Genomic DNA, 12,434 nt, shown 5'->3' with positions numbered 1-12,434 from the left:
ATAGATAAGAGTATTACTCATCTGAGAAATTCTGTTATGAAACTAAGTAAATACTTAGCAGCTTTTGATGCTAAGTTCTAGAAGATTTGGGGATGAGTCTTGGATAGAGTTGGGTATGCTTTTAACAATGCTGTCAGACACACATTGTAACTTTAAATTATGGTCCAAGCAGCTCTACTTATCCATCTGCCTGGCTGGTTTACACAGTCCCCCTTTCCCTTCCTGAGAGCCTGTTGCATAGGAAATGAATGTTACAACACCACTGTGAAAGTTTAAGAAATGAGAATGTGATGTTTGTTTTGCAGTGTTTCAAAGAGATTTCATTCACTCGTGCTCACACTCCAGCCTTCAAAACCACAAAGCCGGGGGTTCAGAAAATTTGGCCAGGGCCACTTATATGCCAGCTATTGAGGCTTCACCACAATTCTTGAAGCAGTTTTCATTCGTGATGACAAACTAGTTCGGTCTTTTTATTCCCTTTAGATACCTACAGTAACTTATGTAATTCTTTGACATCAGAATTTTACTTGTCTAAGCCTCCATCAATATTAGACAAGGTTACCACATTGCCTGTTTTTCCTTGTTTGGAATACACATATCTTTACAGTTACAACCTGCCTTCCATTTGGGCAAACAGGAGAAATAATGACGTGGAGAAATACAGTGTGTTTGATGTGTTGTAACTTTGTTTTCATCCTTCTGTTGTCACACCGCAGTGCCTTCTGCCAAAAAGCTGTCTGTGCTGTGGTCTTACAGAGTGCAGGCTTTCTAGCTTTAGTAGAAACAATACATTTTTCAACTTTATTGCTGCAAAAGGTATTTTTTTTAGTAGTAGTACATGCAACTCTCTTAACCCTCATTGCACTCTTTCTTCTGGTGTTTACACATACACATTCCCATTCATGCTTCATATCAATCTTAACGTTCTTAGTACAGATCTCCTCAAAGTCACCTTAGTTTTTCTCACGGAGTTCGAAAACTGAGCTCCACAGGGCACGAGGACACTGAAGAGGCAAATCTAATGGTCCTGAGGCTATTTCACTATACCTGTAGCGACTGAAGAGACTCTTGGTAAAAATAAGCAGTTATAAACTGTAACAGTAGGCTATTAGGACAAGCCTTTCCTGATCAGCATTATCATGAATACCTCACAACAAATTAGAAATTCAGGAAAGGAAACAGAAAAAAATTAAGACAGAATACAGACATTCAAGAAGGGTAACTGAAAAAAAAAAAAAAAAAAAAAAAAAAGTTAAAAAAAAAAAAAAGTATACTATATGAGCAGATGCTGCACAGCCAACAGGCATATCTAATGTGATATGTAAGGGGAACAGTATGTTGGAATAGGAGAGATATTCTATGACATAAAAATCCCTGGACCTTATGTAGTCTCATTGTCATAGGCAGTCTGTGGAACACTACTCAGACTTAATTCAGGGCTTTCCAAACTGTAGGAGTCCAAGTTATTGCTATATTTATCTTTCTTAGTTGGGAGTTGCCACACTTTTAAAGTTTACCAGACAAGTCCTCTCACAGTTTTCTTTGGTAATTTTGGTTGATTCTTCTATGTTTGTTATAGCCCAATATATCTGAATTGAAATGAAAGGTTTTCATGATTACCTTGCTAAATTTTTCAGCTTACAGTAAGAGCTTTATATAAAATCCTTTATCACTCCTAATGAGTTGTATGAGATGAAGACCGGTACATTGTAATTATATTTTTCAATCTTTGGAATTACCATAATTAAATTCCAACATCATTCTTATTACTTTACCACAAATCCCAAATTGCTGGTAGAACTTTGTTATCCCAGATTCCAAAACTTCATCTAAGTATATGTAAAATTCCATCCCAATACTCAGATTCAACTTTCCTTAGAAATACTAATTAGCAGTACAGTGTAGGGAAAAGAAGAAAGAAAGCTAAGCAAACAAAGTATTTGGAAGATTTAAGAAAATTCTATAATAAGATTAATAGAGAATGTTGAGTTGAATGACTGAAATTGAATGGAGCATTTGAAATTGTTGAGTATATCGTATATCACAAAAGATATTGTAGGAAACTATAACGTAACATATTAAGCAATGTTTGTGATATTATAATGATTAGAGCCTTGTTCAAGTCTCATCTGATGAAACTAAAGTTTTGAAAATCATCAAATTAAAGTTTCTTCATTTCTCATCCAAAATTTTCACATTTTCTCATCTTCTTCAATGGATAAAGTCAAAAGAAGTGCATAGTGGTGGGTTTTTTTTTGTGAAACTTTCATCTGAAGACTAGACAGATGTTATTGGTTGAGGTGAAAGCTTAGAAATATTAATTTCTTCTTTTCTGGAACGTTATTTTAAAAGAGGAGTTTCAAAGGCTCAAAGGGAAGTTATATAGCAAGGTCTTTTTTATTTCCTTTGGGATCCGAGGACATAAGAGTGCCCTTGAAAAAATTCCACTGAGAGTCAGTCAAAATTGGAGAACATCCCAGAGTATCACCTCACCTGAAATCTTTTGGCTGCCTTACATCAAATGAGGAGGCCATGGGGGTGTGAATGTGGCATGTGTAAAGCAAAGGACAGAATTAGTTTTTGAGGTCATCCAAAAAAGTAAAGGTTGGTGCTGACTGAAGGAGAAAATTTTCCATTTTGTTATTTATTAGGATAGTTCTGAACTAAAAAATTATGTATGAGTTTGGTAAGAATGCCTGTAAATTGAGCTTGTCCAAAATCTAACATATGAGGCAGATAAAGTGAAATGCCTCAAAATACCTATATAACTCGAGCCTTGCAAGCTGGTCTAAATTCTTATTGTTCCACTGAAGTCTGAGGGGTCACTCCTGTTCATCTCTGCTGAGCATTTGAGCAATTAAATGTACAAAGTCCTGGCAATCATGTCAGATGTCAAGGAAGATGTCAATTCAAATGAAAACTTGGAATTAGTGAAATCCTCCACATAAGGTTAAAGAGTGGGCTGCCAAAAGGTTAAATCAATACACCTTATAAAAAAAAATCACTTCATAGTTCAATACTCAAGGAGTTAAAGATGGATCAAGAGCTCTTGAAAGGTCTAAATGCTCTTGGGATTTAGGAAAATGATGGAGAGGTGCTCAAGAATTTGTTTCTGTTGCAAGACTATCAAGGGGATGATTTAGTTTCCTGCAGACTTCACTTCCTCAGGTGGTTTGTAACCTGCATTAAACGTAAAACCTTAAAACATCTCAAGTTCAAAACAGTTCAGGATAGATGCCTTCAAGATTTAAAAGCTACATTTTATAAGAAAAAACTAGTGCCAAAGTCTGAACAGCAGTATGCTAAGAATATAAATCTGCTTGTATTAGAAAAATGTTCTTGGATTTGTTTGGATAGGGAATGTGTACCAATATGAAGTAATGATTAACCTGCAAAAGTGTTCAGGACATCCATTATGCTTGTTAATGGGCATTTTCATTAGCTTTCTCCCACCAAATTCTTCAATTCAGGTAAAAAAAAAAAAAAAAAAAAAAGCACACATATGCACACAAACAAAACAAACAAACAAACAAAAACCCAGAAACAGCACTGTGGGAGAGAGATTTTGTGATGTGGAACTGAAGAATAAGAATGATTTAAAATACAGATTAAAGAGGATCAGCAGCTGCCATTTGGATGCCACAGTAGACTAAAATAAATCAGTAAACAAGTAGTGAATTGTTAATATATCTAAGTGTACAGAAACTAATTCTACTCCAACATTTTTGTGCTAATTCCACTGCACCCTGTTGCACTGCAGGAGATGGATGCGTGAGAACCAGACTAATTAGGATAAATTGATTAGCTTTTTAATTCAGCCACCTGGTACCCATCCACTTTTTGCACAGTTATGGACCTATACTGATCATTGTAAGAAATAGTTTAAATAGTTTCTTTTTTTCCTTTTTCCCCTTTTCTGTTTTATTTTTCTTTTCCATCTTGCAAAAATATCTCCTCAAATCTAAGCTCCTTGGATTGTCAGAACAAAAATCATATCAGAATCAAATTAATCAAGGTAGACTCAATATAGAATTAAAATTAAAACATCACATTAATTATAAAAATAATCCATCTTTATAATTTTTAAGAAGATAGCTATCTAGTTGGATATAAATTCTAATTAGATAATTTGGTTGAGTCAATCAATATAATAATTTGAATGTTTAATGCTGGAACCAAATTATTATTTAATTTTTAAGTCACAATTGCAAGTATAATGCCAATGATTCCCACTTAGAATTCTACTCTCTTGCAATAATTAACCCTTTTCCTCCTAAGAGCAGATATCGAAAAAAATGTCATAAATTCACATATGTAAGAAATTGAGAAGGAAATCCTAATCCCTGTAGAACTTTGAGTATGGAAAACATCATAGTAATATGACTAATTAAAAAGAGAACGTTTAAAGGAGATTGAAACTTTTGCTTTTTGTGCCTTCACCAATATGAAACTTGAAGATATCTATAAACATTCATTCATCCATAATGCTTGGAAAACACTGGCAACAAAGCCAGCTACTTAGCAGTTTTTCTACAAAATAAGTAAGTTCAAATTTAAGAATAAAATACAGACATCAAACTCTTAAGATATAGCATTTTTTCCTTTGAATCTACCAGATGGCTTATTTTTTTTCTTTCTGGAAAAGAAGTGTCCAACATTGTAAAGATTGCATATTTCTACTCTGTTTTTTTTGAGGGCTAATAATGTAACGTGATACTGGAAAAAAAATTGAATTTGACAGAATAAATTAATTTACTAATAAAAATGTCTTTTCCAAAAGAAAAAGAAAAATATTTTGCTTAATAAAAAACATCTAGGATGTCCTAGTATTAATATTTTCTTTTTTTTTTTTTTGTTCAAATGTTACATTAAACCTCATTTTGACTGAAGTATATGAATATGCTTCTCCTCTACCCCAAAAGATTTCAATTTTCCTATCAAAAATTCTTCTCAGCTTTAATATTTAAGACTTCTACCTCTTTGAATTTGTTGAAGATGGAAAAAAAAATCTGTCAGAAAAATGGAAGATTTCTTGTGAGTATCCTATTTGTGATATATTAAAATATGTACAGATACATAATGTTATACAGTAAAATATGAATATCGCTTCACACTCTTCATATATGGTAAAAAAGAAATGTTTGCAGTCTTTTTTGTTACAAAACAGTATTCCAGTTCAAGAAATTATGTCAAAAAACAGGATATACTTTTACTCCTTTTGCATCTGTTTATTATTCTTGTAATTATTTTTAATAGTGCTAGAATTATAAAAGGTAACTAGTTTGTACTTTCAATTGAGTAAAAATAATTCCTGAGTATTACCTTGTAGCATGACTAAAATTTTGTAGACCAATATCACAAAACTCTTAGGATACATTTTCAGGAGTTAAAAATAAATATACGGTTGTTCTGTAGTTATTTGTACCTTTCAGATTGTGCGTTGGTGTGCTTACTCATTCATGTGCACAGGTATGCACATGTTTTCTATTTGTTTGTTTCTTTTTTATCATGACAAATCTTTTGAAATAGTGAAAATATTTATCAGCCCATCTATTCCTCCTGCTGGGGAGTATTTAGGTTTTTGTTTACAAATGTAGTTTTATTTGCTATTTTGTAAATATTTTGTAAATAAATATTATATTTATTTGCTAATTTGTGAATTGAATAGTCATAATAAGAATTTTATGTTACTAGCTTAAACAAATATATATTGATATGCTTTTTTTTTTGTTTGTTTTGTTTTTATTCTATCCAATTTTATTTTATTTATTTTATTTATTTTTTGGATGGTGCTATTCCAGTTGCTTCCCTATTCCACTGAAAGATACAGAGATGAAGAATAAAATCCATTCAGTCTGGATAAATGTAATATTAGTGATGATAAATGAGAATGTCTTATATGCAGCTAACAGACATTCCTTTCTAACCCCTTCATCGAAAGCCAGAGAAAAAAGAGCAGCTCCTTAATAAACTCTAAGAAAGGTTAACGAGTCTGCCTTCAGTGAATCATAGGAGGGAGCAGCAAATGACTTTCTGTGTAAGGGATCATCTTAGAAAATGCCTTGCGACCAACTCCTTTTAAAATTAAAAACTCCTTTTAAAGTTAGCAGACAGAAGTTCAAAGCTTTGCACTAAGTATAGCAGTGGTGCTGTCACATTCAGTAAGGGAAAAATTGTCAGCCAGCCATAACATTATGCCTAAAATATTCTACCTCTAATCTAACTCCAGAATTTAACACCATCACTCAAGCAATAATCGCTTACAATTAGTAACTAAATTGAATGGTGTTTTCTACAACTTCTGATTCATATTGCAATGAGCAGGTAATTTTATTTGGATCATTCTCTCTAACTTGATTTAATACTTTAATTATGGAAATATTATTTGCCCTCCATTTCCCCTTTAAAAATGTACTGAGTCCCCTGGAAGCTTTATTTTCTTGGTAATAGAATTTAATCTGAGGTTAATGACACATAAATTCTACCTGAGTACTTAATTCTGTATTTAATTCACTTTTTTTTTTTTTTTTTTCTATTTAACTTGGTTATAAAAGACTATGGTAGAACTGAAATAACCCACAGTGCTTTTAAATGTTATTTTACATTTGATCTTTTTAAAAAACAAAAAACAAAAATTGCTTTTTTTTTCCTGAAAGACAGTAACTTTAATTATTCCAGTGTAATAGGGAAAGTGCCTTACTTCTTGAATGCAGCACTATGAATGCTAGCAGTACTGTGTTCGTCTCAGCTTTTCACCAGACACGGGATTGGTTAAAAAAGAACCTTACCTTAAAAAAATGAAAAAATAAAAAGCATTGTAGGGAAACTGGATAGATCAGATTTTTTCTTGTGAATGAAGAAATCCTAGTTCATTTTCTGTTGCTATGACATGCAGCTGCTGATATATAACAGAGATGCATGTGTAAATGTTTCTTTTTAATATAGAGAATTACAGTAAGAAGAACTTTTTTGTCAAGAAAACACTAACTCCCAAAATGTCAGAGACAAATGCAGCTTAGTGCTGCTGCAGAGCACTGTGTAATGCCACGTTACTGCAGGGCAGCAGGCCCAGTTCAGATGGATTTCTGATAGGAAGCCCAACACGCTTGCCATATGACCAGCAGGGAAAAAAAACACATGAATTCAAATGAGAAACATTGTCTTGCTGGCAGGCAGAGACCTGCCAATGAAGCTAAATGCTGTCTCTCTCTAAGGCTCTGCTGTATGTCTACATCTACCTGTCACACACTTCCTATTTCTCTGTTGTATTTTTGTTGCTTAATTATAGTTTGTACATCACAGTTCCTTGATCCTCACTGTTCTCCTGGTTGTTAGCACGCTATGATAAATAAATAAGAAATGCTATTAAGTATGGACAGCTGTAGCATAGGCTGATATGATCCTGCCGGAGACAGCAGGAGGATTGGAGCACCAAAGTCGTGGCTTTCAGACAGAAATAGTAAATGAGCCCCCTCAGGAGCACAGGGGGAAGAGCTGTCCAAACAACGTTTTTCCTGAGCACTTCTAGGTTCTGCAAGCTCCTTCTCTCCTGTGTCAGGGTTCATCAATGAGCTTGTGACTGCTCAGCTCTGGCTCTGCTGTCTGCCGTTCACCGTGGAGGAGGACATCCTGGCTTATTGAAGCCATAAGGAAGATAACCAGAAGTAAGATACTGACAGATGACTGTACCCTGCCTCAGTTTTGTCTAACCCATACAGGAAATAGCATTCTCTTTTACAGATCGTCAGGCATACTGGGATGAGAAAGTGGGTACAGTCCTCCCATAAGAGCAAACCAATGGATGTTATGGCTAACTGCAGGAACGATCATTGTCTGATCCCCCTTGCTAAGAAGCCAGAAAGAACTGCATAAATGGCAAAGCTCAGAAATCCCAAAATTTATTTCAGGTAAACATTTGTCAAGAGGATTCTGTGGCACTGCTGAAACTGCGCTGTGAAGTCTGTGAAGTGATGGTGAATTCATCAGCTTCACTCAGTCCTTAAGAAGCATTGCATCCTCCACAAAGAAAGAAAAAAATGTGAAGCAACATGCTTTGAGTGGGGACAAAAAAAAAAAAAAAAAAAAAAAAAAAAAAGGCAGGGGGGATCTTAAATCAAACTTAAACTATTTGCAAAAGTGATAAGATCAGAAAAAGGAGAAAATGCTCAAAATGAATATGGGGATAAGACGACAAAACACTCATACAGGAATTGAAACACTGTATCACCGTCTCAGGAAAAAAGAAGAAAAAGGCTAAAGAATTAAAATAGCACTCTTTGCAGGGCTAGCCAAAAAAGATTATTTCAAGAGATCTCTTGAAGATCTGTTATGGAAAACCCCAGCTCACAGACCCTGAATACATTATCAGGATCTGGAAAAACATGTGGGAGAACTCAGCTGAATTGCATGACTTCAAATGATTGCAATTGGAGATTCAATAACAGGAAGATGTAAACACAAATAACAAAAATGACTAAGACAACCTTTAAAAACAAGGAACTGGATAGAACCAGGACCAGATGTCATCCATGGCTTTGGATTAACTGCTTTGCTCTGATACAGCCACTGTTTCTGTGCATTTCCTAAGGAAAAAAATCATTGAAAAGATGAAAAGCAGCAAAAGAGCACAATAAAGGGAAAAAACAAAAGCCTGGATTGTCAAGAGATTTCTAACAACTAATCATTCATATGTATCACCTTCCTTTCCCTTCCTCGGAAACTGCTAAGGTGGGCTTTATAATGTCAAATTTGGAACTCTGATTGACATAGGATTTACATAGAATCAAAATGTAAGCAGATGAAAAACAAAAGACACCAAAGCTCTATTTCTGGCTGACTTCTGATTTCAAACACTGTTCAGTCTAAAGTCAAGAAATTTGAGCAGGGAGAACTTTTTTCATAGATTCAATTCAGCAGTTACCAGGACCACTGCAATTGCACCAGTCTGCACCTGGCTGCGTATAATTTATCTGGGCACAGCAAGAGCTGCAAAGTGCCTTTTTGCTCAGATTAGGCAATATCTTTCTGGGGAAGCGTTACCTTGTAAACTGTTACTTTGTCCTTAAGCTGACCCCTGCAGCAAAATAGGAAACACACTTAAAAGTCTTGATATTCCTACATTCATCTCAGCTTTCTGGGAGTTTGTCAGCATGCCTTGTTGCATGAGCATCCTTTATTTCTGCGGAGATTGTCTCATATTTCTCAATCTCCACGACTTCATTCTTACACAACACAAACATTTAAAGTTAAAAGCATTCAAGTTTAATCTAGAAATATAAAATTTGACATCCTTGATTACAAAGCTGGAAATAATGTTACTAAATCAGGAAGTTAATACAGCAAAATGTGTTCCTTATTACCTTGCTGGCATCAAAACAAGTGGTATGTAGGGTCCTTGATATACGTGGGCCTTCAAAACAATGGAACAATTCAGCTGAGCGTTCTACTTTCCTCTGGATGCCACTTTTTGGAACAAGATCTAAAATTGCTTCAGTGAACAGTGTAGCTATGTCCTTTCTCCCCATTATCACTGCAGTTTGTCTGAACAACACTTTATGACTATGTTTGGAATGTTTTCCTCTGCCATTCTTTTTTTTTTAACATGGATCAAATTGCAGATGCATTGAACTGCAGTTTGCTATGTTTTCTAATTTTCATAGACATTGCTATACCTCCTTTTTAAAAAGACCTTCCAACTTAAATGTTTATCAGCAATATTTTCATGATACAGTAAGTCATATATCATAACAAGTAATTCCTGACCACATATTTCATAAAATGCAAAGGCTTTAGAGGCTGATTTGTTTATAACTTTTAATAGAATTATAACACAGTATTAATTAAACTGTGTGATTGGTGAAAACACTGTTTTTCAAAGTACTTTCTTCAAAATTTTAAGAGTCCAAAGTCTCAAAATGTTAACATACTGCTCTAACAGTAACACTAGGATGAAAACTGTATAAGAAATTGAGAAGAGGATGCATCACCCAGCTCATGATATACGAGTGGATATTACCTTATCTGGCAGAATTTTGCTTTTTCAGCTGTCTTTTGTAACTGAGCTTGGGAAAAAAAGTGACAGTATTAAAGATGATGGTAAGCAATCAGTATGTATGGAGTTTTACTTTATGAAGTGTGTCCACAGAGAATCAGCTTTAGAGATGATGGGCAAAACCCTCTTAGATGCACAGAAGTGTTAGGAAGATGATGAACATTCTGCTAAATGATCCAGAACAGACTATTTGAAATTGTTGATTTATTGTAGATTTGCAAATTCAGGCTCTTCACACAAATTCACTAGCACGCTACGTTTTGAAACAAAACACAAATACAGAAGATTCAATAAGCATAGCAAGATTATGCATCTGGCTGGTACTGAAAATTCAGTATGAAATACGGGGCAAGTAAACACATGCCTTCACTGGGATCTATGCATATCGAACTACCTCACTATCACTGTGTGATAGTGGGAGCACAGACACGAAAATGGCAAATACTGCTAGAACTATTCATCTTGTGACAAACGGTGTTACTAAACTATGCACTTAAACATGGATTCTTCTGATATCTCAAGACACTGTGTGAAAGATTTTCCTCCCTAATGTACCTGTCCTGCATGATTTTATGACAGCCTAAGTTACTTTAACTGGCTGATAGCAGAAATGCCCAAACTGCACTAGATGCTTTTGTAATCTCCCCCACAGCCCAACTCATTCACTTGTAATCAGCACTTGTCAGATAAGAAAAATGACAACAACAAGAAAAAGATTTCAAATGTTAATCTTTGTGGAAGAGGTAAAGATGTATCCTCTAAAAACAAAACAACCAAAGAGAAGTAGCCCCACAAATCAACAACAGAAGGATAATAAGCAACTGACAAAGTTATCTTAGCGATTGTGCTCAAGAATATCCACATCTCTCATATTTCCTTCCAGTAGAATTCAGAGCTTGCAAAATTATGTTATTCTGGAAAATATTCCATACTGGAAGAACATGTTGACCTTCTGAAGATCCAGCCATGTCATATTATTCTACATGAAAGGCTCCCAACTTGCCGATCCATGAAGTTGTGATTTGAAATAACTGAGATTGTGGTGTAAGGAAACTGCTCTGACTACACTTCTGATTATACTTGAAACATCTTTCTCAAAGCATGGGAAATACAACAGTTTTTAATGAAGGATAATAATTCCAGTTTTTAAAATGTGCTGACTACATTTAATATTAAACTTCTTTTCTTAGTATTAGTCATTCAAACCAAACTGATTGGTTTCAAAAAGCATTTTGGCTGAGTAAGAAGCTATAGGCAGATTACTAAAGAAAACATAATTAAAATATCAAAACAGAGAATAATCTAGCTAGTGAATTTTAACTTCTGAGGAGAACTACAGCAGGAAAAATGAAACAAACCCTCTCTCTAGCACCTGAGTATACCCCCAACCTTGTTAAATAGAAAAGGTTATTCAACAAAGCATCCTTCCTGACATTCACTATAAAAAGAAATAAGAGGAAGACTCTTGTGAAAAGAATTCTCAGAGGATAATGTTATATCAAGAAAACAAAAATAAATTGAATTCAACAGTTTACTAACTACAACCTGATAACCTTATAAAAATATATAAATTATATTAAAAATAAAATGTATAGCCAAGAAAAACAGTCCTATTCCTAAGGGAACAGACTGAATTCTCACTGGCAGCAGTTAACCACTCACCTTTCTCATCCTGATAAGCAATTAAGATGCTATTCTGTTAAGTCCCAGCGCCAGCTACTCTTTGCTTGGCTCAGCTTAGACAGATAAATGAACAGGACTATTCCTTTAGTTCCTTTTTTTCTATTTACTGCCTATGCACAGCAGGTTGGCAGATCTTGTGCAGTAAGTGTTAATTAAGGCTTCTGACTTATTTTTTGCTCTTTCTTTTTTTTTTTCTCTCTTTTTTTTTCCCCCTGCAGTAACATTTTAGAATTCTCCATATGCTTTATCAATCAACTGCTACAAGTTGAAGTTTCTATGCAGTGTTTGTACTAGGATATTGCAATATTCATACTGGAATATCAGTTATTGGAGGCTTTGAGCATTGGTATTCTGTGAAAAAGGCATGTTGATCTTAAACGGGAATGATGGGAAGAGCTTGCAAATCCTTATGATTTTTTTTTCCCTTTTTCATAATTCCATCCTGAGATAAAACATAGACTTTATGTGGAGTTTTTAATAACTACAGCCAGTGTCTTGGTACTGACTAGTCTGACAGCAAAAGCATTCATCTGAATCATATGATATTTTTTCATGTCTCTGTGCTAGTAAATTTTTATTTACACAAAAGGTATGCATCCAGTATGACAGATACTTACATCACAGTGCTTTGGGGGTTAAAGTCACCTGCTGCTGAGAGGAGAAATTTGAACTTCTTTCACTTACATTTCAACAGATTATC

At 34.5% G+C, this 12,434-nt stretch overlaps 1 long non-coding RNA gene across 1 annotated transcript in view; it reads right to left on the bottom strand.

Annotated features, from left to right (window-relative positions):
• LOC125689027 (uncharacterized) overlaps positions 1-11,814 on the bottom strand; it is a 104,784-nt gene extending 92,970 nt beyond the window's left edge. Inside the window, exon 1 of the long non-coding RNA XR_007374999.1 lies at positions 11,714-11,814. This is a non-coding gene — a long non-coding RNA (uncharacterized LOC125689027). The remainder of the gene's footprint in view (positions 1-11,713) is intronic.
• Between the last annotated feature and the right edge of the window lie 620 nt (positions 11,815-12,434).

This window comes from Lagopus muta, chromosome 2, assembly GCF_023343835.1.
Source record: "Lagopus muta isolate bLagMut1 chromosome 2, bLagMut1 primary, whole genome shotgun sequence".
NCBI classification, from domain to species: domain Eukaryota; kingdom Metazoa; phylum Chordata; class Aves; order Galliformes; family Phasianidae; genus Lagopus; species Lagopus muta.
Note: the sequence above shows the minus strand (reverse complement) of the source record. Positions and strands in the feature narration are given on the sequence as shown.